The 26,532-nt window shown below is 35.0% G+C and overlaps 1 protein-coding gene across 1 annotated transcript in view; it reads right to left on the bottom strand.

Moving 5' to 3' along the window:
* The window catches only part of Hibadh (3-hydroxyisobutyrate dehydrogenase), a 113,863-nt gene that overhangs the window by 48,760 nt on the left and 38,571 nt on the right, over positions 1 to 26,532 (bottom strand). The gene's annotated exons all lie outside the window — the stretch shown is intronic.

Consider the following 26,532-nt stretch of genomic DNA (forward strand, 5'->3'; position numbering starts at 1 on the left):
ATACATAACCCATCTTAATTCTTTTCTATCTCCTTCCCTTCCCCTCCCTCCTCCCTCCTTCTACTCTTTGTCCCCTTCCCTTTCACAAAAGATCTCTCCATTACACCTTATAATGTTATTACAGAATAACATACAGTAAGCAAAATTTATAGTGATTGTAAAACAAAAACTGAAAAACTGCTTTAAAACAAAAGCAGGTTGCTTTATAACCTTTTACACCCTAACAAAAATACTGTAAAATCTTTTCACATCAAATATTTATACATATTGATTCGTAATATGTAATTTAATCCATTCCTTCTTATCAAACATTTGGGTTACTTCCAGGTCATTATTTTAACCAGGGATTCTTAAACTTTTTGGACTTAGGGTCCCTTTATGCTCTTTGAGGACCCCAAAGCTTTTACTCATGTGGATTATACCTACTGGTACTTACTATATTAAAATTTAAAATTGAGAAACTTTTAAAATTCTTATTTCATAATTCACTTAAAAGTGACAATAATCAACCCACAAGATGTTTACATATTATAAAAATAGGAGTTGGGCTAGGGATGTAGCTCAGCGGCACAGTGCCTGCCTGGGAAGCACAAGGACCTGAGTTTGATTCCCAGTACCTACCCCCCTAAAAAAAAGTTACAAGAAAAACAAATCTAGTGAGAAAAGTAGCATTGCTTTACAACTACATATCTATTGTTCTGACTTAAAAGACTGCATCTGAATTTTCATAGCAAATTAAACACAAAAGCAGATATATCTTGTTTTTGCTTTAGGTGATAAGGAAAAGGTAGCCTCATACAGATGATGAAGTTAGCAATGATAGCTGTATTTTAATAAACCTTTTAGATACTTGGAGATATCCTTCTTAATAGTAAACCAAACATCAGTAAATGATTTCTTAGAAGCTAGTTGTAATGCAGAATCCGAAATTACTATCAACAAATTTTGTATACTATTACATTAAAATCTATCAGAATATTTTATACTTTATATTTTTGTCTGAATATAATTAGTAATATTATGGTCATTTAGAATATGCTAATTGTATATTAGCATAAATTGCTAAATTGCAGATTTTTCAAATTCCCAATACACAATATTAGACACTCATGCTCTTTAATAGCACCAGCAATCTAGTCACAAACATCTTAAAGCATAAATGTCCCCAAGCCTTTAAGCTGGCAAACTCATACACGCAGATGCAAGTGTTACAAGTCTAATCTTTACTTCAAAGATACAGTTTTATCATTGGCAACAAAGACTGCCAAGTTTTTTTTTCTTGTAGTAACAGGCTCACTTTGTTCTTTTATAAATTTTTTGTCATTCTTTTGAACAAAGAAGGTGACAGTTTAGCAGGCAACTCAATACACCAATACTTTTTTTTTCCACAGCTACAGTATTAATTGTAGCAGAAATGCTTTATGCATGCTTTCCATGGCATCAAGCAGAATATTAAAAGGGCTATGAACTAAAAAAATCAAGATTTAATAAAATTAATATTTTTCTTGCTTCATGAAGGACATTCTTAAGTGAAACCACATGCTTGTGGCCATTAATAACACAGTGCGTTCACCTTGATTTATACTAAGATACAGCACTTTTACCCTCTATTCCTTTGTACCATGAATGTTACCGTATTATTAGGAAAACAATTTTGATTTCATGGATCCCTTGGAGGCCCATGGATAGCACAGTAAGACTTAGTATTCTTAATAATATTAAAAGTACATTCATATAACTAAATCTTTACATATACTCTTTTTTTGTTTGTTTTGTTGAGACAGGGTATCACAATGTAGTCTAGTACAGCTCTGAACTCACTACTTAGCCCAGGATGGCCTCAAACTTGTTATCCTCCCACCTCTGCCTCTCCAGTGCTAGGGTTACAGGTCTATGCCACCATGCTAGCTCTTTATGTGCATTCCTATTCTGTACAGATTAATTCTTGGAAGTGGAATTACTAGGTAACTTACACACACACACACACACACACATATATCAAAAGCTTAAAAAGGATATAAATGTATCCATAATTCTATATGCATAATTGTATATATGTATTTATATATAATTATATGTGTAAACACATATATGTAATTTTTAAGCCTCTGATACTGCCGAACTGTTTTCTGAATTGGTTGACATACTTTACATCCCAAAAGCAGTGTATGAGGCTATACATTTCCCCTACCTTTGCTAAGAAAAGATGTTTGTAGTGGGACAGGGTGGCACACACCTGTAATCCCAGCCCTTGAGAGGCTAAAACAGGAGGATCACCTTGAGTTCAAGGCTGGCCTGGGCTACATAGAATGTCCAAGACCAGCCTGAACTACATAGCAAGACCCTATCTCAAAAAACAAGCAAGCAAGCAAGCAAGCAAAAAAGAACAGACGTTCACATCTTTGCCAATTTGAAAGTTAAAATGGTAACTCTTTTGGACCATCCTTACTGCTACCATGTCCAGGTTATCCTACAATTAGCCAGGTGATACTGCACATGGGTCTTCTTTGTGGCCTCCATTTCATCGCATTAAAATAGAGATACTATATACAGTACTGTATTTCATCCACTAGGATGATGTAAGAACTAGAACATCAGATAAAGACAAAGTAAAAAGCACCAGTACTGTAATTCAAAGAGAAACAGATCAAATGTCAGTGACACTCAAAGGAAGTATATGAATGCTTTTGTTTCAGTAGAATTTGGTTTTACTTTTAACAGCAAACTTTTCACTCTAAAGAAAAATGCATCTAAGCAGATTTCCCTCCTTTAAAAAAAAAGTTGTATTAGCTAAGTTATATGATTTTTTATTTTAAAGAGAAAAATAACAATAAAATAGAATTTCAAAACAGGTTAATAGGAGTTACAATAATTAATACATTTGCATATTGGTGTCTTTGTAGTAGTTATTCAGAGTATAAGATACAGGATGATATCTTGTCCAAACTATATCAGCACAAACCTTTCTTTTCAAGGAACTAAGAGAAACTAGCTGTATAACTATCTTAACTATCTTACGTATAAATACATTTTTTTTTCTTTTTCCCCTTCTTCCTTTCCCTTTCCCACCATTACAGTTTGTCTTTTCTTTTGAAAGTTACTTGATTTTTGGGGGGAGAAATAAGATGGAATATTCTCAATTTAAGAACACAGATGTAAAATTTATTAATAGCAGGCCCGAAGTTGGCCTTCTTCCATGCTTATTTTAATCTCTCAAGATGGGTGTTTTAATTTCTCCACATAAACACAATTCACCTAGACATGGGAAGGGGAGAGGTCACCTGAACAAACTGACTTCATATCAGTTAAATTATTTCTCTGCAATCTATTACATAAATATGCTGTTTTTTCCTATGAACAATAAGTCAAAGATAAACTATGCCTTTGCTGTAAATATGCAAAGACAGAGAGGAAACATGAAATAGAATATTTATTTCCATCCCAACCGATGGTACCCCACGGGCTCCTCGGAAGGTGGGCCACTTGGTCCCAAGGTTTGAAGAGTATTATGAAAACTCAGAATGGCCGCAGTCTAGAGCAACTGGGGAAGAGGGCCCTGAAAAGGAGGGGAATCACCCTGGGAGATGTTAGCTTTGTGGCTGCAATAGTGACCACTCTGCATCCCTCACACAGATTTCTTCCACTTAACAACTTTAACTGGCGACTTGTGACATTCTCCTGCCAGTCCCTGCAGGTCCAGTACCCTGACAGGCCATTATGAAAAGGCTCTCTAACAGGGCCACTGGCTGTCAGAAGCCACCAGCTGGCCTGCCACAGCCCTGCAGTCGCCAGAGTCCAGCTGCCAGTCTGGGCGGTGCTGTCCATGCTGAGCAACGTGCCACCCAGCTGCTGCGTGGTCACATCCATCTGGAGCTCTCTAGCTAGACAAATCTCTGTGCCTGTCAGACCTTTTCAGCAAGCCTTGTTATGCAAATTCAATTACTCAAGTGTGCCCTATTACTGCTGGCTAACTGCTCCTAGAACCGATCTCACACTGACAGGCAGTTCACATTTTTGCTCACCAAAAAATACCTCATTTATTCTTGCTTTGCTATCTCCTTGTATCATTAAATCTGAACAGCTAAAGTCCATGGTATTCTAACCTCTCTGCAGTGGGCTCCTGTTCCCCACAAAGAGCTCAAAGGAAAATTAATTACAAAAGAAAACCTTCTAATCAGACATGAAGGGGTGTGAAAGCTGCAGATTCCCTACATATGACAGAGATGGTTTTACTACACCAGAAATATGAAATTTAAATCTTAATGACTGAAAAGAAAATCTAGTATAACAAGTTATATTGGATAAAAAATGAATTATTAGGAGAAAATGCTGTAGTAGTACTTTTAATACCCGTTTTATAGGGAAAGGAAAGAGGTGACAAGAAATTTCATCAGGTGAAGTTCATGGTGATACAGTTGCTCAGTGCCTTGTCTAAACTCCCTTCACCCCCGTGCCCCCCACACGCACGCCCTGCCTCACCTCTCACCCTCCCTCCACAATCAGGAGGTTTCATTCTCCTTTAGTAACTCATTTTAACCAACCGGTGATTTGACGATTATCTGGGATATAAATATTCAAACCATTTCTAATCCATTCAAAAATCCGAGAAAAGATTTCACCAAGCAAAAGCTATAATTTAAAGATTCTCACCCAAGAAATTCATTATAAAATTAGACATTTTAATCTACTTGAGAATGTACGAGAAAAAGATGAGTGTGTCATCACTTTAAAACTAAAGGTCTGTTTATGAATCACGCAGTGATAGCAGAAATTAGGCTAAAATAGGTATTATAGAGAAACAATGGTATTTAGACCTCAGTCCACATGTTTCTAGTACAAGAATGTTTATGATCTTTACTCCGAAAAAATAACAATCCACTGCTGACTGCAAAACTGAAAGAATGAAAAGATTACTGACTAGGCACAAGCCAAAATTTAAACATTATCTCAGATTTAAAGCCTATTGGCCTAAGAAGGTTGTTGGGACTTTTGTTTGTTTTGCTTCATTTTCTAAGTGAACTTCGAGAGAAGGCCGGGATAAACACAAGGTAAAAATTTTTGATAAATCAGTATACAGTATTTTTAAATATATCATGAAACCATCTTGTTATCTGCTAAGACAATTTTACTAATTCATAATTTTATAATTTTGCCAAAATTTCCTCAATTATATTTAAAGAAGCAATCAAAAATATAAGAGGGTATATTCTCTATTTTTACTGTTTTATCCTGTTTTGAATTAAAGGGAAAAAAGCATAACACCTATTTGATTGACCTTAAACTCCTAAAGCAAGCTCTTTAACAACTGCTCTCCAAGTGGCTGACTCATTTTTAATTATTTGAAATAACAAATCTTTTAACTTTTGAGAGACAGAAAGTTTTAAAACAAATTACTCAAGTTAAAACTGAAATTCAGAGTGGGCTTGGTGGCACAGGCCTATAATGCCAGTACTTAGGAGGCTAAGGCAAGAGGATTGCCATAAATTTGAGGCTAGCCTGAACTACATAGTGAAACTCAGTCTCAAAAAAAAAAAGTCCAGTGTGGTGGCACATGCCTGTAATCCCAGCACTTGGGAGGCTGAGACAAGAGGACTGCTGTGAATTTAAGGCCAGCTTGGGCCACACAGTAAATTCAAGCCCACTTTGAATTACAGAGAGACCCTGCCTCAAAAAAACAAACAACAATAAAACAGCAAAAATAAAATCAAAGCAAATTATTTCACTACCACATGTAAAGGTATAAATATATTAGTTATACAAATTAGGAACCATTTGCATTGTAGGAACAAACAATTACTCCACAGTAATGACTTTTTAAAATTTTTTTTATTTTTCTTCCGGTACCAGGAATCAAACTCACAACCTTATACTTGCAAGGCAGGCACTGTGCCGCTGAGCTAAATCCCCAGCCCCTAATGACTTTTAAATTTAGGAATTGGCAGTATCAGGTAATATAGAGACATAGAAAATGTTTATTTTTATCTAATACATTGATTTTTATCAGTATGCTATTGTCTACTTATAAATTCAGATTAACAAAAAAGGTGTGTTTCCACTATATTCAAAATCACTACAGTGTTTATACTTTGATTAGGATAAACTTAAGATTTTTAAAAATTGTTCTGATTTCTAAGATGAATAATACCTTTTCCCCTAACTTTTAAAACAGAAAGTAGAAAATCAGTAAATGGAATTCATTCTTAACTCAATAGGCTCTCAAATACATACTAAATGAGAATTTCACTTTTTCCCCCTTGATAATTCCAACAGTGATTTTAATAATAGGAGTAATTAACACTGTCAAGGGCCTACTACAACCAGGCAGCACTGTTCTCTAAGAATAAGCCTACCAGGTAATACACCCATTTTATAGATGGAAAACTGAGGCACAGAGATGCTAAACAATTTGCAAAAGGTCATTATGTCTAGTATGTGGCAGAGAAATCAACTCTAATCCGCACTGCCTTCAACATACTGTAGAAACTAGAGAGAAACAGACATCAACCACCTGGTGTAAGACAATCACTGAAAAAGTAATTTAGAAAAATACTCCTTTACTTATAAAATGAAGACAGTTATCTGAGCAAATTTCCCTATGGCAAGGATGCTGTGTTTCATTTCTGGAACCATACAAATGTGCCCAAATCATACAACCAGTAAGAGACCTAAACTCATCCTGATCCAAATCCTGTGACATGCCACAGCGCTCTTTTCAAAGTTGTAGAAGTCCTGTTCTAGCAACTACTACAGTCAGAGCTCTGACTTGGTTAAAGTACTCCCAAGTAAGTACAGCAGTAATGTGTATTTTTCTACTTTAATTACACAGAATATTCAGGTAAAGGTAACCTTGAAGTTGGTAAGGAAAAAAAGGATGGAAATTTCATTTGATTTTCACAAAGTCTTAAATTAAAAAATGGCATTACAGAAAGGAATATGCTCCCTTGAGGAGTTTCTTTTTTTTTTTTTTTTTGGTTTGGTTTTTCTCCGGTACTGGGAACCGAACTCACGACCTTGCGCTTGCCAGGCAGGCGCTTTGCCGCTGAGCTAAATCCCCAGCCCCCTCCCTTGAGGAGTTTCAATAACTGTATTTTTACATTCTAGTAAGAACTGTCACCTTATATATTATTTTATTTAAACCTCAAAATAATCAATGCACACATTCTCAGTCTTAACCATCTTCCCACTCTATTTATGCCCAGAAAGGGTGAGGTGCAAAGAAATCAAGGAATTTCCCAAAGGCACGAACATTTGTGGAAACAAGGGAACTGAGAAACTTTTGTCTTGAGGTTCTTAATTTAAGCGCTTTTATCACTATACCAATCTACTTCTACACTGCAAATATTTTGTTACCTGTTCATTAAGCAGAATTTGCTGCTAAAAAAAAAAAAAAGAATTTGCTAAAAAATTTTTTTGCTTAAATTTCAGTTTAAGAGCAAAATAATCTAATTTCTAAACTATCTAAACAGTTTCTTCTTGATTCTTTGAGAAGCAGTCAAAACAAAGGTTTCGTTTATAGAACTAAGCAAAAAGTAAGCATTGTAATTCATAGCTGCATGGTCTGAAGATTGTAAAGGAGTATCTGTTCTTACTTAACCGCCACCCATCTGATCCTTTTAGGGCTCTGCATCCATCTACATCCTCAAGGCCAGAGCATTCTGGAGCTTTCTGTTAATTCCTCCACAGTCCTAGATAAGGACCTCACCAAATTTTGCAAGCTAGAAATACCACTTTCTTCCAAGTCTGGCTGAAATAACAGCATCTGGTATTAGAAGAGGTATGGGTAAATAAAAGTTGTATCTCCAGCTTTTTTTCTTTCTTTTTCTTTTATGGTGGTAGAGATCAATATTTGCAACATTTCAAGGAGACACTCTATTAATGTCAATCCTTTAATATCTTCCTCAAAGAACAGAGAAAGATAATGGGAGGTGAAAATAGTTCAGAAAAAATGCTACTACTGAAAGAGAATAATGTATTTTTTCTTTTTCTACTAAGTGCCAAATCCAGAATATCAAACTGCCATATTTCAGCAGAAACACTGCTACTGTATGTTTCTGTGTCTCTGCATATGCAATGTTCCCTTTGTCTAAAAAGAGCCTTCCTGTTCCCCACTTCGCGAAGTTCTATTAAGCTTTAAAAAGCTTACTTAAAGCAGGTTGTGGTGGTGAACTCCTGTAATCCCAGCACTTGGGAGGCTGAGGCTGGAGGATTGCCACAAATTCCAGGCCAGCCTGGAATATAGTGTGAACCTGTCGCAAAAAATAAAAACCAAACAAACCTTATTTAAACTTAACCTATTCCAAAAGCCTTCCACATAATGCCCCCCTAAAGACCTGACAGTTTCATTTTGTATGCTCTTATACATTTCAATTAAGTAATGTACTATTTTATGAATATGTATCTGCCTCATCTAATATTGTGTTATATATAGAGGCCCTTGAGAGTTCATTCAACTCCTTCCTCAGCACCCAGTAGAGTGCATGACAAATAGGAGGTGTTAGGATGGATGCAGTTTGTTTGTCACCCAAAGGTCCATCAGCTGAAATTAATCCCCACAGTGAGGTATTAAGAAGGTGGTACTTAACACAACTATGATACTTAGAGGCGGGGCCTTTGGAAAGTGATTAGCATTAGATAGGGTCATCAGAGTCAAGCCTCATGACTGAACAATACTGTAACAGGACAGAGAGACCAGGAGAGATACACATGCGCGCTTCCCACCTCTTGCACGTGAAGCCTGCACAACTCTGGTACTCTGCCGGTGAAGGCCATCACCAGAGGCAGTCCCTGGACCTGGACTAGAACTGTGAGCAGAAATAAACCTCTCTTCTTTTAAAATTACCTGGTCTCAAGTACTTCTATAATAACAGAAAAGAGAATGATACAGTGTTCAATAAATGTTTACAATAGGAAAGGATGTTTTAAAATAAAGAACAGAGGTGAGTGCAGTGACTCACACTTGTAACCCTAGCTAGCCGGGAAGCCGAGGCAGGAAAATCACATGTCTGAGGTCAACCTGGGCAACCTACTTCAAGATAAAAAATGAAAAGAGCTAGGGATATAACTCAGCAGCAGAGTGTCCCTGGGTTCAATCCATAGTATCCCCCTTACCAAAAAAATAGAATAGAAATCTGATGGGAAGGGCCTGATTTTCACGTCAAGAAGCAAAAAGAGGATGAGAACAAATGGAGGAAGAAATTAAAAAAAAAAAAAAAAATGACAGAGTATTAGGACCAACTTGGATATATTTACAAAAAGCACCCCCTCTATTTGGTTCCATCCAACCTATGTTATTCCTAGTGAAATCTGTAGGTTGATTTCTTCTAATATCTAAATTTAACACACTTCTAGAAAAACAAATGAATAAAAAGCCACGTTAGCACTTTTCTCTAAATTCCCCAATTCAAACTCTACCATATTTGTATGCTTAGACTACCGACAGTCTCACAATTCATCTCCCATCTTTTACTCTTGCCTTGTCTCTAAAATGTTTTCCACTGTGGCTCATTTGATTCTGCTACCTTCTGCTTAAAACTTTCAGTGGCTTCTTACTGTTCTTAACAAACAGGAAAATGTACCACTGGGCATGATAGCACATGCCTGTAATCCCAGCACTGGGGAGGCTGAGGCAGGAGGATCATTGCGAGTTCGAGACCAGCCTGGGCTACAAAGTGAGCTCAAAGCCAGCCTGAACTGCATAGCGAGACCCTGTCTCAAAAAAGACCAAACAGGAAAATGAGAAGCATGGCAAAAAGAACGTAACAGTACAGCCCAACTTCTTTTTTAATTTAAAATCAACATAGTTTTGTAAACATATAATTTCCTACAAATGAATCCATAAACAGTATAATTCCAATGAAAATAGAATGTATTTGAGAGGAGCATGATAAAATGATTCTTAATGTTTCTTTGACAAAATAACAAAGCAAAAGTAATTTTGTTGGAATTTTCAGGAAATTGGGGTGGGGTGACAATGTAAGATTACCCTTCCAGATAATAAAATAAAGCAACAGATAAAAAAATGTCCTGATTAGGATAGAATCAATCATGACCTATCCATAGAATAGTATCAAGAGTTCAGGAATAACTCCAAATGCATATGGAAATTGACAAGTGAAATTAATGGGATATTTAAATGGGGAGAGGGGATTTTCGTGAAAATATTTTTAAAAAGAAAAAGTAATCTAGAAATGTACCACCAATCCCTCTACTAAAACAATTTGCATATGAATCAGATTTAAATTTTTTAAAATGAAATAACTTAAAGAAAGCATATATACTTTTACTATTTTATCATTTTATAAACATGGAGAGAGTACAGCCCTTCTAAAAAGGACATGACTCAGAAGCCATAAATGGTTGGGTGTGATAGTGCACAAAATCCCAGATTGGGAGGCTGAGGAGGCTGAAGCAAGAGGCTAGCCTGGGCTATATAGTGAGTTCAAGGCCAGCCTGAACTCCTGAACTACATAGCAAGACCCTGTCTCAAAAACCCAAAAAAAAAAAAAAAAAAAAGGAAGAAGAAGAAGCCATAAATGGTAAGACTAGTAAATTCAACTATATAATGACTCAAAAAATTCTGTATTTCAAAAAGTGTCATATGTAAGCTGAATAAAAACAGTGCTGTCAGAAAACATTTTCAACATTCATATCTTATCACATATAGTCACACTTATTAAAATGTAACCTCCATAAAGGTGTATGTGCATATGTGTTCACTGCTGTATTCCCAGGCCTAGAATAATACTTAGCACATAATAGATACTCAATAAACATTTGCTGAAGGAGTGAGCATTTGACACTCACACATATCCATTAGAAAAGATAAATGTCTAGTACAGTACCTGGCACACTGTAAGTACTTAAAAATGGCTACTGGATGAATAAATCTAATAAAAGCATGTTCAAAGGACAAGAACAAAGAATCATCAAAAAAATAAAAAAATAAAAAATAAAAATTTTAAAGACAGTCAATAAATTCTTAATGTGCTCAAACTCATAATTTGAAGAAAAGGAAATCAAAATTACACCCCATCATTTTTTACTAAGACTAGAAAAGAAATGTAAAGACAATGTTGGCAAAAGTGCTAGTAAATATTCTGAGGCTGTTTGTATCACTGAAAGCTCTGAAAGGTCTACATCACTGGTTTAGACCAGACATGCGCCCCAGCAGGCTCATGTATTCAGAAGTGGGGGTTTAGAGGGTGATGAGATCCTGCTGAGCGTGCTGTTAGGTGGTCCAGCTTGGTCAGAGGAAGTAGGTAACAGGAAGCACAACTGGAAAGGGTATATCCCGACCCCGCACACTGCCTCTCCCTCTGTGGCTCTCTTCCAGCTTACTCTGCTTTGCAGAGGTGAGCAGCTTCCCTTGGCCACGTCTTTCCACATGGTTGTTTCTGCCTTGGAATCTCCCAACCGGAAATTGAAACCTCTGAAGCTGCGAACCAAAATAAAACTCTCCTCCTTTAAGTTGTGTATGTCAGGTGTTTTGTCCCAGCAACAAAAAGTGCCTATAACATACTGCTACGACCAATTACCCAAGACTAGATCATTTATAAGGAACAAAAATTTATTTCACACAGTTCTGGAAGCCAGCAAGTTCCAGATCAAGGCACCAGCAGGTGAGTCGCGTGCTGAGGGGTGAGTCTGCTTCCATGTGAATGTTGCATCCTCCTGAAGGAAAGAATACTGTGCCCTCAACATAAGAAAGACAAAAAGGCAAAAGGGACCTACGGAGCAAAGCTGTCCAGTCTGTCAGCCCTTTCACAATGGATCGATCCACACAAGAGGGCAAAGCTATACACCTCCTACTGATAAATTTGCATATACAGTAAGAGAGTAAAACGTCTATGCTCAAGAATATTCAGAGTCACTTCTTTGTAAAAGTACAAATCTGTCCACATAATAGAATACTCTGTAGTAATTTAAAAACATAAAGCAGAGCATGGTGGCACATGCATGTAATCCCAGCCCTTGGGAGGCTGAGGCAGGAGGATCACTGTGAGTTCAACACCAGTTGGGATATAGTGAGTCCAGGCCAGTCTGAACTACATAGCAAGACTCTGCCTAGAGAGAAAAAAAAGAAAAGAAAAAAATTTATTTGTGTTTTTGTTTTTTGTTTTTCTTCCAGTACCAGGAATCAAACTCACGACCTTGCACTTGCCAGGCAGGTGCTGTGCCGCTGAGCTAAATCCCCAGCCTCAAGAAAATTTATTAAAAGATATATTAAATAGAGAAAATCAGTTGTAATAAAGAATTCCATATGTTTTTTAAAGTATACATAGGCATATATGCAATAAAAATGTTTTTAAAATAGTAAGATACCCTTCAATTATAATATATGGAAGCAATAAGAAGAAAAAAGCCACATATAGCAATACACACCTGTAACCCCAGCACTCTGGAAGGCTAAGGCAGGAGTTAAGTCTACCCAGACATCTTAGCAACTCAGCAAGACTTTGTCTCAAAATTAAAAAAGGGAAAAAAAAAAGAAGAAGGAAAACAGTCCAATATAAACTGAGGAGAAGGAGTGAACATCTGTGAACATCCTTCACTAACAGCTGTAATCCACGAGCAAGTAAGTACATGAAAAGATGGTCAACACTTACTCATTAGAAAAATACAAACTGAAAGATTAAGACTACAATGAGATACCACCTTTTAGGGGTAAAAAAATGAAATATTAAAAAATAAAACCTCTGACTACTCCAGTGCTGATGAGGGCACCACAGAACAAGAAAGGTTTGGGTGATGGATACAAACTGGACAAGAGCTCAGCAGTTTCTTACACAGTTAAAACATTCAACCACACCGCCCAACATTCCCACTTCCAGATATTTACCCAAGTAAAATAAAAATTTATATGCACACACACACACACATACACACACGCATGCGTGCACACGCATACAGAGGCTGGGCATGTAGCTCAGTGTAGAGACTCTGGATTCAATCCCTGGTACTGTAGTATGTTAAATTAAAAAAAGAAAAAGGAGAAAGAGGAGCTGAAAAAGGGAAAAGGCTATTTCATCTGAAAAACAGAAGAAAAAAAGCAAAGAAAATTAAAATAAAGGCAGCATGTAAGTATACAAAGGCTATTTTAAAGGAAAAATAGTAAGAAAACTTGATGGTTGTGAGTTTGTATGTGTGATTTATATCTTTATTTCCAAAAAGGACTTTAAGTTAGTTTCCTAGATGACACAAACACTTGGACTGTAAGCAGTAACAGGAGGAAACACAGGTATCTCATGTTCACCTCTATATTCCCAGTGCCTGGCAGATAGTACACACTAAGTAAAAAAATTTAAGCTAAAGATATAGGTGAAATGGAAATCATACAGAAAAAGGAAAGCTCTGGGAAAAGGGATGGCTACTAGGCCACCAAGTGCAGTTCTAGACCTCACAGCAGCCTCAGTACAAAGAAAAATATGATGCTGCGAGTCAGTAACATTTTGTCTGGTCCAGAAGCTATACGACCACAGGACAAACTGCCAGAATCCCTCAAACCAGTTCCTCTGCATCCTACATTTCAAGTGTTGTTAACTATAGTCAAAGATTCAATGGATTCCCCATAATTATTCTGGTGTTTTTTACTTATTTGTTTGCTTGGTTTTTGCTACTGGAGACTGGATTCAGGGTCTGGCACATGTTAACCACTTGCTCTATCAATGATGAACCCTCCCCCACCCCCACCTACTGTTTTTGATCGCAGGCCACCGTTTTTCCTCAATACTAGTCAAAAGAGGAGCACACAACTATGGATGTTGCTAGTATCCTTCCTTACGCTCCTCCTAACTCTCAAAAGTAGGAATACCATACATAAAAGGTAGAACATAAAATATAAAGGACTTTGACAGGAGTTTCTTTCTTTTTTTTTTTGTTATTTTTCTGGTACCGGAAATCAAACTCATGACCTTGCACTTGTCAGGCAGGAGCTGTGCCACTGAGCTAAATCCCCAGCCCCAGGAGTTTCAAATTCAAGAACAACCACCAGTTTTTGATTGCCTGTATTAACAAAAGGAGATATTAATGCAAATAACTTAAATATGAGAATAATAATCTGCAAATCACCCCCCACTGGCTCAATAATTTACTCTTAATTGTGTCAGAGCAGATCTACAGTGTAAATCACCCAAGAAAGAACAAAAGTCTGTCTTCATATGCCAGGTAACTTGATTAGAACCTCCTCTCTAATATTTCAGTAACAAATGCATTTGTTGGGAAAATGTAACCCATCGGAAATTTATTTCAATCCAGTAGTTAGGCCAGCATCTTTCAGCATCAGCATAGATAAACCAGATTGCATAAAACTATTAGAAGTCACAATTATCTAGAGGTTCTATTAATAAATTAATCACAATTAAACTAAAAAAGGCATGGCCATATTTCCTAGAATGAAAGAATTACTCATTATGTACAGGAAATATCTGTGTCTGTGTCTCTCTTTGTCTGTCTCTGTGTCTCCCACTCCCCCTCTCTGTATTAGCAATTGAACCCAGGGCCTTTGCACTAAGCTATACCCCCAGTAAGTTCTTTATTGTTTATTTTGAGACACTGTCTGGCTAAGTTGTTAAACTGCCCTAACTGGGCTTGAATTTATGATTGTCCTGCCTCAGCCTCCAAGAATTACAGGAGTGCTTCCCCACACCCAGCAAGAAGTACTTTTAGGAAGATAATTAAGGGTTGCTGTAATATATTAATGGAAGATATATAAGTTTTGTTTCTGTAAAATTGAGAATCACAAAATTTCTTAGTTTTCATTCCTTTATAAAATAGGGACAATTTTTCACTAGACATTTCTCTCTGGAAACTCTTAAGAAAAGTGCACTTATTTCTATCATTTACATTATTTCAGACAAAACTGATCATCATTTCTGGTTTTTGTTCCTAAATCTTCACTTTAAAAGAAGGAAAGGAATCATAAGCATCAACAAGAAGTAAGATTACCACTGCTTGTTTGTTCACTGATTTGAATATTGTGATTCCATTTTCTTCAGGAATCTAAAAGTAACAGTAATCTTTCCAGATTAAACTTCCACCAAGCACAGCTTTAGTACAGCATTTGTCATACCCTAGCAAAACCAACAGAGGACAACTCCATCTGCTACAACAAAACAGAGAAAGATAAAGGTCTCCAAACCCCTAATAGGGCTTTCCCAAAAAAGGGCCATAAACCTAACACGGCTAAAAGAGAAATGCAATCTGCACTTTGCAGACTTAGACAGGAATTGCTTCAATACTATCTTTTTCCCTCTTCCTCACCATAAAAACCACCCGCCCCTGGTTGTGATGTATAGATCTACATCCCAAGACTTTTAGGAGATTAGGAACCTACAAATATCAACAAAGACAGGAAACAGGGACTTTTTTTCCCACAGAAGCTTTACCAGCATTTCACTTCAATAATTATGTACTAAGTGAACACCAAAAAGCAAAAGCTACACCCCACCCCTAGCACAACCAAGAAAAAGTAGGTACAACTCAAACTAGGCATAACAACATAATCATCTCTGTTAAACAAAGGTTAAACACAGAGCACCTTAAGAGGACATCTATCCACTGAAATCATTACCAATGAAAGACAGTAAGTAAGGAACTCTGCAAAAAGCAAAGACCATATCAAAGAATACCATACTTCACATATGAGGTACATACCAGTAGTAGTCCATCAAAGTTATGGTTTGGGGGCCAAACAAAAGAATTTATCAAATGCCATTTTTGCATCTAATTTAAAGAAGGGCTAAGAGGAAAGAACATTTACTTAATTCCAGTAGAAAACAGAAAAAAAGGGGATACAACTACATATGCCTTCCATCCTATACTTTATTTTGAATAAATAAAAATTTATTTGTTATTAAAATTGACTACAATTGAGCAGAAAAAAGTAAAATAATAAAAATAAAATTAAAAGAAATTATCCAAAGATTGAATTTTTAAGGGAAAGGTTATTTTTCTTTCAAAAAAGATGTGCATAAAAATTTTAAATAGATATATTTTGTTCTTCTATAATTGTGTGTATATTGTGGTATCATATAAACCTTCAAGAACGCTGAAAACTCAGACATAAGTAAAAGGAAGATATATCACCTTCATTTTTTATTGCTAATGAAAAAAGAAAATCAAAGAGTTACTACAGGATGCTAGCAGAAGATAAATAATGTCTCTTAGATACTAACATTTTGTTTTGCTGGGGTGGGGAAGAAGAGCAAATGAAAATGAACCTCCATATCAGTCCAAATCTGTAATTCTCAAGGGGAAACAGTATTTTGTTAGGGCAGGGTATCTATCACAGGCAGCGCATTCCCACAGTAGCTTTTCCCACTATTCATTCCCAAGTTGCACCCTCAAATTCAGACAACACGTACTACAGATTAAAATGAGTGTCGATAATTGCTCAGGAGTTCATTTTGGTGTTCAACTGTATTACAAAGATACTTAATAAGGAATGCTCAGTTCAGAAATCAAAATTATTATTCTGAGCATTTTTTCTGTTTTTTAACTTCTAATCTGCATATAATTAATAATTCACACAAATTCCTTTGTTTCTTCCCTCAAACAACAAAGCCAGAATTTATTTAGGCTCCGTCTTTTTCTTCATTCTCATTACTATCATTTTCCCATACCATCTTCCCTTCATGAAAACAGTCACATTTTCACATTAGCATGCTTCCAGGAACACCATAATTCACTCTAAAAGTTACAACCTCTAGCTTCAAAAGAAAAAAAAAACAAAAAAACACTTAAAACTGATGCAAGAAAAGCTAGAATTGTTCCTTTTTTCTAATGAAAATCTTATTATTATGGGCATTTTGGACAGAAAAGATAGTATCACTGAAATCAGGCAAAGCTAAACATGACCTTGGTCCTGTTATAATCAGATGACCCACTAAAGATTCCTTCCAATCAAATAACAGGAAGAGTGAGCAAAACGACACAAAAATAAAACTTGGCTACACTCCAGTTCTCATCACTATCCACTGGGCAATTTTCTAACCAGCAATAATCACTTATCCCTTGGAATTTTATCCTAGTAGGGTCAGGGTCAAGGTCAGGGTCAGGGTATCTTTTTTTTTTCCAGACTATCTTTTTAGAAGTTTTTTCCAGAAATTTCTTCCTAATTTTTTTTCTAACAAGAACTTTGTCTAGGACTTCCTCCTCACTCTTCTTTCCAAACTGCTGCCAATCATTTTTTGAACTAGAAATCTCTGAGTCATGAACCCAGGCATACCAGGCTATTTAAACACTTCAAATTCTCACTCTTAAGAATACGCAAAATAGGGTTAGCTGTTTGATTTGTTTTCTAAACATGTACTAGCATTTTGTACTTATACTGGCAAAAGAAAATGTTATAAACACCACCTCCTTATAGCCTTCCATGAAAATTATGTGTAATCTATAGTTATGCCATAGTTAATATGGATTGATCAAATTGTTTGAAAAACATAATCAGAATTAAGTATAGAAAGACTCTTTCACTGTACTGTCTTCAGTATAAAATTATTAAACACACATACACCTCCCATATTCATAATGTCTTGTTAGAAGCTGTTGGGAATTCTTTCTTTTTCAAATACTGAGAACTATGTTTATGCAGATAAATTTTGATAATCAAAATTCCCAATACACTATAGTTCTTTCAGTAAAACACAAAATGACAGTTGTAATGTCAAATTAAAACTGAATGGTACGCAACATTGTTCTTGGTGATAAGCTTAATACACTGTCGTAAGTCTTAATGCTGAACACTGTACATACATTTTTAAAAGCATATTACTGAGCCTGGAGCTATGGCGCATGCTTACAACTCTAGGAGGGTAAAGTAGGAGGACAGCAAGTTTAAGCCCAGCCTGGACAACTTAGTGAGACCCTGTCTCAAATTTAAAAAAAAATAAATATAAACAAAAAGGTCTGGGGATGTAGCTTAGGGTGAAGATCCTTGGTTCAATTTCTAGTACCATTAAAAAACAAAAGCATAACACTCATCAGTCACACATATTATAATTCCCACTGATGTTTTGTGAAGCCCAAATGTTTTGTATCTAAAAAATTATAAAGGTACAGTCTACTGAGTAAGCTGGGAAAGTAAGAGTTTAAAAATTAAGTTTAAAGAAAAAAACATGTGAACTCATTTATGATTATAAAGTTGAAAAGGATACTCTTTGGCTATTTTTAATACTCCCAACTCCTAAAAGGCTAGAAAGGAAATAATTTCCGAAGTTTAAATTTTTCTGGTTTTCACTTCTGGTTCCATGTTTTCTGATCTCTTTTGTTTCTCTAGCTGACCAGATTTATGTATGTGAAATCAAAAGTAAAACTGCTTTAAATTACTAATCAGGCTTTTTTCAGTTGGTTAATAATTCTTTCCATGTTCTGTTGGATGGGGGAGGGAGGTATTAAGGGTGTCAATTGTGATGTCAGCACAGCATGAAAATGTATGTCTGTTGATATTTTTAAATACAATAACACAAAGTCTTCATTATTCTAGCAATAAAAAGAAATTCCAAAGTTGAAGGTACTAGTCCTATCACCACAGTTTTTGAGACTCTTCTAACTTAAATGTCTTTTTTATATACATATATAAATCAGGCCAATTCTAACAATAATTGCATATGGTCACATCATCCCTTTCAAAGTGAGCTCAACTTCACTAAAAAATGAGACTTTTTCATGGCGATGCCTTACAGATTAAATGTTTTAAAATACACAAGTCACTCAACATGACAATCTGACTCATACATGAGGTACCTGATGTTAGAATTGCCTTCTTGAAAATTCTGCATTATGCAACTTTGACAAGGTGACTAAAATAAAGATATTTTGAATATACATACTGAATGTGGCTGTGTGCATTTTTGTCTCCCACTCTTAGGACTGCCAGACTTTTTTCCAAATAGGAGGAAAAACAGCAGGCAAAAACTGAATAGGACAAAAAATAGCACGCAAAAGCTGAAACAAAAAAGCAACACAGATGTTGCTCATACTTTATCTCTATTTTATGTTAATTAATTTGATTTTTTATCTCTTGTTACTATTTCCCCAAAAAATAACAATTTACTTTAGTCATTCATTTTGCAGAAGCCATGTCTAGCATTAGGCAGATACACTATGCCAAAAGCACACTTAAAAGTGGTTCTTTTTGTTGCTGAACATTTTACTTGAAGGCTTCACCTCTAACAATTATGAATTATTTCACACAACTTAAAGGTTTCACTGGGTCAACTTTACATGTAAACATACTCTCCTATTGTTTACTCTCATCCCTATTACATTTTTCATGCCAAGAAGCCCACTGGTAACTTTCTGCATGCCAAGTTTACTTCTCAAGGATCCCTATCCATCCTAACACCCATCCTCCCTTACAGAGATATCCAGCATTGTTTATGTAGATTTGAAAACAATACACTTCCTACTGCCCTTTATTTTACATCAGTTACAGCCAGGCTGGAGAAGGTGGGGTGGGGGGTTGGGTTTCTTTTCTTCATTCCTCACTCTTTAATTTAAAGAGTTCTGGATGTTTTATTCCTTAGCAGCTTTACTTTTTCTCTGGATTGACTAATACGATATATATAAATAATTTTTGCCAAGTTAATGTCCTTTCTTTTTTACACATGTATCTAATAACCAGAATCCAGAGTGCGTAATTAAAACTGCGAAGATGATGTTACTTTTTACCAGGGTAACTCACACTGGGCACAATTTCATTTTTTGTGTGATTTAAATACACAAAAAACAAAAATGTTATTTTGTATACAGTTAAACTGGCTAATCTCTAATCATTTTCTTGGCAGTAACCCAAATGATCTGATGCTTGGTTTTGTTTTCATTCCTTGTTTTCCTTTTTAAAAAAACTATACAAGGGGCTGGGGATTTAGCTCAGCGGCAAAAGCGCCTGCCTGGCAAGCGTAAGGTCGTGAGTTCGGTTCCCGGTACCGGAGAAAAACAAAAAAAACAAAACAAAACAAATAAAAAAACTACACAGTATTATATATACAGATACAGTAAGTCAACTGTGTCCTAATTTATATAAAACTACCAAAACTATTCAATTTTTAAAATACAATTTTAAAAATACTATAACCTCAATGCCAGTTTTTTTAAAGCCACATTGTCTTTTGGTCAATTTGGGATTTTTTTTAATTTCAGGGATCTCAAACAGAATTAACTATGATAATCACTTTCAATAAAATGTATTATTAAAGCTGAAATCCTAACAGCTAACAAGCAAATAATAACAAATTTCACTGAATTATTTTTATCTAAAGTCGAATTAGCTAAACATACCCCATAGATGCAGTTATAAAACATGTCATATGTAAATGACACAAACAACAGAAAATCACATTTTAAATTTTAAAACCTGTGAGATTCCAAAAGTATGTGTGGAGTTTGGCTCCCTAAGATTTACTTTCCTGCTTCTTCTCCCCTTTTCATCTTAGCTACTACCCTGCAACAGCACTCACCAACACATACGTAAAATAGATCACTTAGGCTACTGGTATTTTAGTACATCGCCCCTCCTCCTCTACTTAGACAGTCTTGCCTTTACATCTGTCTATCTGGAGGTTCCCATGGCAACACTCACTGACACCAATACAATTTCCAACTGAAATGTGAGCTGCCAAAATCTAAATGGTTCAGTACTAAATAGCACACATCCTAATGAGTAAGCACATTTTTCCTATTGTTTTTTAAAATGAAACAAGCAGATTTCTGAAAAATTGGCAAAAAAAAAAAATTAATACTATAGAAATAACTGGAAAAATAATGTCATTGTAGACAATTACACATATGCATATCATTACATGAGACTTGCATTTGTTTATTCTTACTACATAAAACTGACACGCTGGGCCAATTACAATTACAAATAGTATAATTTTTGCTAATCCAGTTTACTGTATCAAATTTGATTTTTTGAAAATATTGGCTACATAGCTCACAAAAACCCTGGTGAGAAATTCTAACATAACAAGCCAAGAAGCAATTCATGGACAGCAGGAGGCAATTCCAGAACACAGGCATAATCTATAAAGAGAAACCACTACAGCTTTTTGATGTTAAATAAGTAGAAATATTAGCATACAACAAAGCTAAGAGGCAGACTGTTGTATCAAGTTTAAAAGTAAAATATTGAGGGTCGAATGTCATGAATACCTTTGTCTAGACTACTTTCAAATGTGAAATCATAATTTTTAAAACAAAAGGTCTCTCTTGTAAATATTGAAGGGTATATACATTTAATTTTAGTACAACACACAGTCCAATCAGTTATTCAAAATGTAAAGGAGGAAAAGGATTGTCATGCTGTTTTTAAATAGGACCATCAAGGTGGGAGGTCAAACGTTTACTTTGAAAACATATACATTTTCTCAAACAGGAATATGCACGTTAAGAAGCCTCAGAGAAGAGGGAAGACTATACAATGAGTAACATTTCATAAAGCTTTTTGAGAAATGATCAAAGCTAGGCATTAAACATCTCTATGGTGAACACATTTAAAAGAATAAAAATCATTAGAATGTACACTAAATCTTATTTATTTCAAAAACATATCTTAGCACCTAGATAGCTGTTTTAAATAATTTAATTGTTTCTGCTTCAGTTTATTAACTTACATTATGGGTTCATAAAAATAGAACATGAACACACATTTTAATGAAAAATATCTCACTTTTATAAAATTTATAATGAGCCTTTTTTTCTTTCACTTTTACATTATCACATTTTTAAAATGAACTGATTCAAAAACTATAAAGACTCCCTGAAAACCAGTACAGGAAACTCAAGAATTTACTTTCCCAAAAACAGCTTTTAAGACATGAACATGAACTGCCTAATGAATCTCATAGTTAGGCTTGTGAAAAGGACCAACTTGCACCTTTAAAAGGTCTCCCCCTCTTTTTAAAAATTCCCATACAGTGAAACTTGCTGGCACTTTTTTTATGGTGTGTGTGTTTTCTACAAATACTTTTTTTGGGGCCGTGTGCACACACATATGTGCACATGCATGGGGGGTAATTTGTAGCTTGAGGAGAGTTTTGAAATAGTTGTGAGGATTTTTATAGACAGGATACCCTCACTCTACTGTCCAAACAGGCAAAGCAAAATAAATAAGGTTCAATGTTCATTTCACTAAAAAAAAAAAAAAAGCAATTCTGCAAATATTTTGTTTTAATTTACTTCCAACATCAACAACCTGTACATATTTACATTATTCAGAACTTTGCAATTCTTCAGAGACATTTAATCAACATTGGTACCAGAACTATTTTTAAGTCAACTTCAAATGCAAAATCTCGAAACAGTATATTATGCCCTCTCAAACAAACAAAAAAAAAAGAGTGTATTTTAAAATTCTCCTTTTATCACAAGCAGGTGTGGATGCAATGCCACCTGGTGGCACAGATAAATTCTTAACCAGGCTTAGGTTTTTAGAAACTGAACTGTTTCATGAAATACTGGCCATCCGTTTTGACTATCTGACCTTCATTCCAAACAAGTTATTTACCTCATAACTGAAAAATAATTTTTAATTTTTAATTTTAGGATTTTGTACACAATTTATTGCATGGCTGCATATGACAATATCTTCAATGTTTAGCTGTCATAAAAGAAGCAAAATATTTTCATAAACCAAAACTGTATCAAAGCTTTAATTTTTTAAAAGACAAAATGGGGAGGTAGGAACAGGGTAACTAAGTTGCTTTGTAAAATTACAATGTATAATTAATTCCATGGTAAGAATGTTTTTATGGTGTGTTTTGGTGACCTTTTATTACCATCAAGTTCACAATGCTGGTGGGCTGCCTTTTAATCCCTCCGCAGACAAAGGCCCTAAATAAACACAGATCCCTTCCTGGGAAAAAGTCCACTCTGGTTAAATGGTAAGGAAATGAGTAAATCATTAGTAATCTTTAAAGCCAAAGCTATAAACTCAAGTTACCTTAAGTTGAAATGAAAGTGTCCTGCAAGAGTTTCAAAGTTCTGTCACAGATAGAAATCTCCAGCTCTTGACTCCAGACTAGGCGCCAGCTGATAAACAAACAATTTAAGTCAAGAGCTGGAGAATTCCCAGCTTTTTCATTTAATGGCTTTAGCCAAGAGTATTTATTGCCTCCAGTTTTATTCTCACTTAGCTCTAAGAGGAAATTTAAACTCATCATTATCTTAAAGCCCCATATGGGTAGCAGTCAACTCACCTGATGCTGCTTCTCCTACTCTGTACCAGTTTGAGTCTCTACTAGAAGTGATGTAATAATACAAACTAATTAATTACAGCTTTATGTTGACTTTTTAACAGGCTAAATAAATTTTGTTCAATATAGTTTATATCCCCATTTGTAGCAGTAACAATTCCAAAAAGTTTAACTTTACAGTTTTTAGTACAACAGCTAAAATGGAAAAGAACAAAGGTGTACCACCGCCACACCACACTACTCACGCTCTTGCTCTCACTCTTTGGCTTGCTCTATCTTACCCTTGTCCACAGCACTGGACTAACAGGTAAGGTAACTTTCCAGTATCAAATATATACCCTTCCTATCGACTTCCATGGATCCAGTGCTGAGTAGTCTATTTCCTAATGGAGTGCAAGATTTAAGATATAAATGTCCAATCATGAAAACCTGTTGATTTTATATTCTAATAAGAATATAAAAGTACAGTCTAATAATTTATTAAAGACCATAAGATACCATCAAATATTCCTAATGCTGTTTTAATAAGTTTGCTATTGAAGATTATAGGTCTCAAAGTCAGAATTATGTAAGTGCTTTTATTCCTTTCTCATAATTACCAATTACTTTCAGACAAAAACTCATCTCCACCCAGGATTTTATATCAAAATAATTCTTTTAACTATCTGAATGTTTGAGGATATTTAAGAATTATGGTAAACAAACCATCTTTCTTCCTCCAGCTGCTTATCTAATGAAAGAATGCAAGAAACATTTGATAGCCTAAGGTAAAGGATTAGTAAAATATGTTATTAGTGCATTAAAAAATTCTTTTCCTCCCATTTCTCAATTTTCAGAAAGTTTTACAAACCTGTCTTGACTGGGAAAGCCAATTAACTATTTCAGTGTTTGCCAAGACTGTTTTTTCTACTGTTTTAATATATGGACATAGCACATTAAAAATGTTGGCTTAAGAACAAGTATTACACTTTACACATAAGAATTAGGAGCAATGAAATTAATTAATTATAAAATTATTTGAATGCCTGGCCTCATATTGTTTCATTTTTTAAAAATTCTCTAGTAACAATGCATTCTTAAAGGCTACAATGTATAATCATGACTGCAACCAATAGTCTGTAATATAATAAAAGAAGATGTATTGCTCATATCTGTGGAGCTAAATACAAAACAATAAGAACACTTCATCTTCAGATCAGATTAAAACCCTTTCAAAGCAAGAGATAAGGTAGGATACCCTTGCCTCGAATCATATGGCAAATATAGAAGGATGGATTTAAGCTTAATTTCACATGCTTTTCATATTCTAACATTACCAAACTTACTTTCTTTAAGAAAATCAGACATGTAGAAAACTGTAAACAAGGTCCTTGTCAAATTCTCAATTCTGTCTCTTCCTCCTATCTGACCCACTCAATGCTATTCATGAATCATAAGCAAAACAAAATAAAGACATATAGCATGTAAAGTATAATGGAACTAATTTCACAGGGCTTAGAATAGATGTTAAGGAAAAACATTATGTACAATTAGTACATAGATTTATTTGCTAAATCTACTTCACCTTTATATAAACATGGCTAGGCAGTCCTAAACTATGTAACCAGACCCAATTGTGTCTGGTCTGACTTACATCCTGAATGGCAATTAAAGGACATTAAAAATACCCTAGGATTACTCCAGGCAGGACCCCTGCCTTACCCATACACTTTCCAGTATAAGAGAACACAAGATCTCTCCTTGGAAGGGCAGTGGGAATTACAACAGTTACAATTTGGCCTTCAGATCTGAAGATGAAGGAATTGAAAACTGAGAGTAAATTTTTAGAAATAAACTAGGTCATTAGCAGTAATTATTACTAATAAATGACAGCAAACTAAAAACAGTAAGTAAAGTGATCACTTGCACGTCCTCTAACCCATTCTTCTTAGGAGACAAACTGGTAGAGCTGACTCAACTGTGCTGTCTTGGGCAGTGAGTCAGTAGTCTTCTTTCTCTGTGTTAAAAGCTTACTAACAACTTATGTAGGTACACATCTGTAAAGGAGTCTTGGTATGCCAAAGGATGTAAGAAGATATTCTTACGGGTACCTCTTTTTCAGAGCTAATTTCAAAGAAACCCTTGGGAATTTATTTACCAAACATTTATGAACTACCTACACTGAGTAAAGGTAGAAAATCCCAGACAAAAGATATCCTCCAAAACTAAATGTTACTTGATGGATAGAGTGGGTTAGTAAAATTATGGGGAAATAATCAATAGCTGACTAATTGACTTAATATTGTATACTGGTATTGCTGAATCTTAAGTCATTTCTAAGGAAATGGTTTTGTCCATCAAACAAAAAAAAAATATTCTAACTATTTTAGTTACTAAAACTTTAAATAAACTGAATCAGACCAAGGAGAGTCTATTACTGTATTTAACAGATAGGGTAAGTCAAGTCTCATACAAAAGTTAATGTACAAAGTACTTTAAACTTTATAATAAATAACAGGAATTACCAATTTAAAAGTAACTTTAAAAAGCATCATAACAATAACATAACTCCCCAAAGAGAAGGGCTCATAAAAAATAATTTATTTTACCAACTTGTTTCAAAACAATAAAAAATTATTTTAACAACTTACTGAAGTATATTTGCTATCCCAAAGCCCATACATGTTTAATATATATTATTTGATGAATCTGGACAAACGCATACACCCATGAAACTATCACTATAATTAAGATAATAAATATCCCATCACCTCCAAGTGTCCTCAATCTTCTACCCTATTATTGTTGGTGTTGATTTGCATTAAGAACACTGAATATAAGATCTAACCTCTTAAATATTTAAGTACAGAATACAATATTGTTAACTACACAGACACTATGCAATAACAGTAGAGCTTTAGAACTCATTCATTGTGTATAAGTAAAATAAATTATTACCAAGGTAGGAATAAAATGTAACTACTGTGTAATCAAACAGCTTGTGAAAGCATTAAAAATAAGATGTATTTTGATAGTCCTTCCCCCAACACATAATAAACCAAGGCAAATTCATTCTATGAAATTTGATAAAAGAATTTGCTTTTGTACAGAAATAGCAATGTTTCAGCCCAAAGCCAAGTTATAAACCTAAGAAAATGTTTTAATAGAAATGCCAACAAACCCTTAACTATAATAGTGTTAGGTGCCAAAATAGAAATAATTTTTGTTTTTGTGGTCCCTTTACTATAAATTGGATACAGATCTAGTGGAAAAATAGTAGCAGACAATTCAGGGAACAGGCACAGCCAAGACTTCCCAGTTGATTTGAAAAACTATACTGGAGTCTATGTGAAACTTTCAT

This window comes from Chinchilla lanigera, unplaced genomic scaffold (genome assembly GCF_000276665.1).
Source record: "Chinchilla lanigera isolate Chin_1 unplaced genomic scaffold, ChiLan1.0 scaffold00009, whole genome shotgun sequence".
NCBI classification, from domain to species: Eukaryota; Metazoa; Chordata; class Mammalia; order Rodentia; family Chinchillidae; genus Chinchilla; species Chinchilla lanigera.